At 37.4% G+C, this 4,459-nt stretch overlaps 1 pseudogene; it reads right to left on the bottom strand.

The window, feature by feature from the left end:
- Positions 1–512: 512 nt before the first annotated feature.
- Positions 513–2,896, bottom strand: LOC149160443 (L-type lectin-domain containing receptor kinase IV.2 pseudogene; annotated as a pseudogene).
- Positions 2,897–4,459: the final 1,563 nt, after the last annotated feature.

The raw sequence follows: 4,459 nt of genomic DNA, 5'->3' as shown, positions 1-4,459 counted from the left end.
TGCCCAGGCGGGATGGATTTGCTCCATTAAAAAAAAAAAAAAATAACAAAATAAAAAAAAAAATATACCGAAATGCCACTCCAATTAAAAGGCAAAAAAAAATATACTAAAACTATTTACACTAATCTTTCATAAAAATACATGTATATGGAGACTATTTACACTAATCTTTCATAAAAATACATATATATGGAGGATATATATGTGAATGTGAAAGAAATCTGTAAAAGAAACCGGTGTTCTTTAACTATTCTATATTTTAAAAGTTTTAACTATTCTATATTTTAAAAGTTTTAGTTAAAATTTGGTAAAACACCTGTAAATAGAGTTAATATCTGAAAACCACTAACGAAATGAAACAGCTATAGCTAATGCTTGTAATTTTGACCAATCCCTATAAAATATCAAACAAATTTAACCCTAAAATCCTTCCAAATGTAGAACAATTACACTACGGCCTCATTATAACATGAACAACGAAAATAATTACAAAATAAAATTATTAAAAAAAATATCATAAAACGAGGTCTCAACTCTGTTTTTTCAGAAAAATAGACAAATTAGACAGTGCGAAACTCTGGCTTGCAACAGCGGGTTATTAGATTATAACCGCTGGCATATAAAAAATAGCCTAAGCTTTCCCAGATTTGAACCAGCATCAATGACAAGCACTCAGTCTTCGAGGATCAATGTACTGGTTGGTCCTATATCAGAACATAAAGTAAAATATGATAATCCCGAGTTGTCCTACCATCCACTAGGAACTGGCGCTTCGCCGTCCAGTATTTGGCAAACATGGCGCATGCTCAACCTGCTCTCAGGCTCGGGATGAGAACACAATAATCCCAATTTCAGCACCTTCTCCATCTCGCCCACATCATATCCGCCTTTCGCTGCCAGGTTTGGATCGGAAACCTCCAGCAGCCTCCCCTCGGTGTGCAGCTCCCACGCCCACTCAACCAAAATGGTTGGGTTGGAGTCCTTCAACTGATCCACTGGATTCCTCCCGCTAGCCACCTCCAACAGCAGAACACCGAAGCTGAATACATCCGAGCTGGGAGTGGCCTTCCCCGTGTGTATCAGCTCCGGCGCTATGTACCCCAGTGTTCCCACTACATGTGTCGTCTCCGGATTCTCGCTGTGATCGTACAGCCTGGCGAGCCCGAAGTCACCCAGCCGCCCATTGAGCTCCGAATCCAGCAGCACGTTGCTCGATTTGATGTCTCTGTGGACGATCTTCTTCTCCCATTGCTCGTGCAGATATAACAGTCCCGCAGCAACGCCCTTCAGGATCGCGTATCGCCGATGCCACGGCAGGACTGTTGTCGGATTCCCGTAGATGAGTTTATCCAAGCTGCCATTGGGCATGTAGTCATAAACGACGAATAGCTGCGTATGCCTTCGGCACCAGCCCCGGAGATGAACCAGGTTCCGGTGTCGGAGGCGCCCCATGCTCGAGATCTCTGAAACAAATCCCTTCATTCCTTCCGTGACCTCCGTAGTAATGCATTTCACTGCGACTTCTTGGCCGCTGCTGGGGAGAACACCCTTGTAAACCATGCCGAAACCCCCGTACCCCAAAACGTTTTCGTCCCGGAACCCACTCGTGGCGATGCTGAGCTCCTTGTAAGCGAATCTATGAGGCCAGTATTCCTTCTCCCATTCTTCGATCGTTTCCCTGTTTATTGCTCTTTTCAGAAACACGGCCACCACAATCGCCAGCGAGAAGAGAACCAGAGCTGCCACAACAACGCCAGCTATGACTCTCCGGCTCAGACGTTCCGAATACATGTTGGCAAATGAAGAGAGACACGACACATCGAGGGGAGGCGCCTCTCCTTCGGTGGTGAAGCTCCACGCCATAACGTAATGGTCTTCCATGTAAATCCCTGTCGCCGCCGAAAAGCCAACGAACATCTTCTCCCGCAGAACGTTGTGCAGATCGATTTTCCGAGATATCAGCGGTCTCTGCGGTCTCGGCAAGCCGGCGATCGTGATGGTAACGTTGAGGAGACTTTGAGGATGATCATAATCGATCCAGGCCTGTATGTTCCGTCCGCTCTTGAGGTTGAGTCCTTGGAAGCTCTCCCCATTCCAATAGCCGGCGGTCTCGGCCTGGACAGAGACGAGGTCGTTGATATCCACGCCCACATGGTTCGCGTCGGGGTCTTCAAATTCCACATTCCTTTTCGTGTCAAACTCCACTGCGAACAAATTATTGTATGGCTGCCCGTTGCTGGTGCGGTTAAGCAAACCCATATACTGGACCGGCTGAGCACCCATGAGCGATGTGTAAGGCGTCATGATGAAGGCTAATCCGTGCCCCCCTTCGTTAGAGGGAGGATGCACAATGGAGAAAACGAAGGTAGTGCTGAAAGAGGAAACCGTATCGTTGCTTTTCATTTGCACAGGAGCTGAATAGAGTGCGCGGCCGAGCATGAACTCACGCGAGTGATTTGTAAGGGCGATCACGGATTCGGAGCAGACGAGTGAAGCATCAGCCTCCAAGATCAAGTTGGTTCCATTGAAGCCGTCGAAAACGAAATTGGTATGTGGAGGAACCTCCAGGACCTGTGCAGGAAAAACGGGTATGGCGAGGGAGGTGAAGGCTATCAGAACGACGCTGAGCCATGGAAGTAGCATCGCGAGTCGATTCTTTCGGCTGTTGTAAATTCCTCCGAAAAATTAGGTACATAGAAGATGGGTATTAATCTTTGGAATTTTTTCCTGTGTCTGAACGGAGACATGACTATGGCGTTCCAACAGTCAGGACTGGAATTTGATGGCAAATTGTGTACGCCCAAAATTTTTTCAACCCTTCACATTATTGGTTGAATTTGTGGAAATAGATAACAAAAATGTTAAACCCTTCCAATATAATATATTGTTTGAAGCTTTCAATCTCACAACTTGATCATTTACCTTTTATAAAAAAGATTATAAAAATCATTTTGATGACACTGTTTCAACCTTACCTAACCCAACACTACGCAGATACAACTGCACCTACGATATTGATTCTCCGCTGATTTGAAATATATCTACCCTTCCACCGATATATATTTATTACCACTTTATCATCACGATATATATGTATAACAATAAATAAATAAATAAATAAATAAATATATATATATATATATATGATTCGGATGCGTTATCCAATTTCAAATTAACCTCTATATTTTTTTCCCTGGGGTGAAGTTTTTACGAATTAATTTTAAGAATTATATTTTTTTAATTGTACTAATCATTTTATTATAATTTATTTTTAAAATATTTTATAGATTCTTTAATACATGTCCATTTAAAACTTTCAATAAACCTTCAAGTTTCTTTCTTGATTTCTAAAATCTCAAACCGAATTCCGCTAGCAAGACTTAGAGTCAATTACTCCATCATGTCAAAACTACTAACGTATACCTCACTCTAAATCACTGCAACATTTCAAAGATATGATGAGTCATACAAGATCTTCCGTTATGGGTATTTTGTGACATCCACTAATAGTTTTTAATACTATAAATATAAAAAATAGGAAAGTCAATTTTGTTGGGGAGTGCATTTGAGAATAGAGTTCCGCTGAGTTAAATGTTTTTGATATTTCCTCTATTTTATAAGGAATAATTATGAAATAAATATTTGTTTATTAGAGTGAATTTAAATGAGTTATTTTATAGTTTGAAATTTTAAATGAATGAATTGTTTTTTTAATAATTTAGGTTTAGTTTGGTTATGATTTTTTTATAATTAATAATTAATTTTACATTATATTTATTAAATATTCAAAATTTATAATTAAAATAAATATAGTGAGTATCACATTTAATTTATTATTTTTTTATAAATTTAAATTTTATATAAAAATATATTATTTTAATTTATAAAAATTGTTTTCTAAATTTTGGAAAATATTGGTAATATATATATATATATATATATATGAATATTTTAGAGGTTAAATTTGTTTATTAATTTTTGGATTTTTTTGAAAAAAATATCTATCTATTTAGTTAAAAAATCTTATATATATACAGATATGAAATTGATGATCTTTAATTTAATAATAATTTACATATTTCTTTACTAGATATTCACCTATATTCTATATTCTCTATGTATGATTTTAAAACTAGAATAGTTATTTATAATATTATATATAAACATAATATTTAATTCTTAAAAAATATTATAATTCTCTTTAGATTTTTTTTGACCTTTCACATTTATAACTATACCTAATCACAATACTTTTTTCTATCTTATAAATATTACACGACAATTTTAACCATACTTGTTTCCATCTTATAGACATTGCACGACCAAAAAAATTTATTAACATGTATAACTTATCATTTACCTCTTATATACATCATAGTTACTGAATTTTTCCGAATTAAGTTGACGCAGGAGGTTGACAAAAATGAGGTGGTAGTCTGGAATTAGACTATTGGTTAAC

The sequence above is a fragment of the Pinus tabuliformis genome, chromosome 5_2 (assembly GCF_031772625.1).
Source record: "Pinus tabuliformis cultivar Carrire ecotype Pingquan chromosome 5_2, CPIR1, whole genome shotgun sequence".
NCBI classification, from domain to species: Eukaryota; Viridiplantae; Streptophyta; class Pinopsida; order Pinales; family Pinaceae; genus Pinus; species Pinus tabuliformis.
This window is presented reverse-complemented; position numbering and strand designations above follow the sequence as displayed.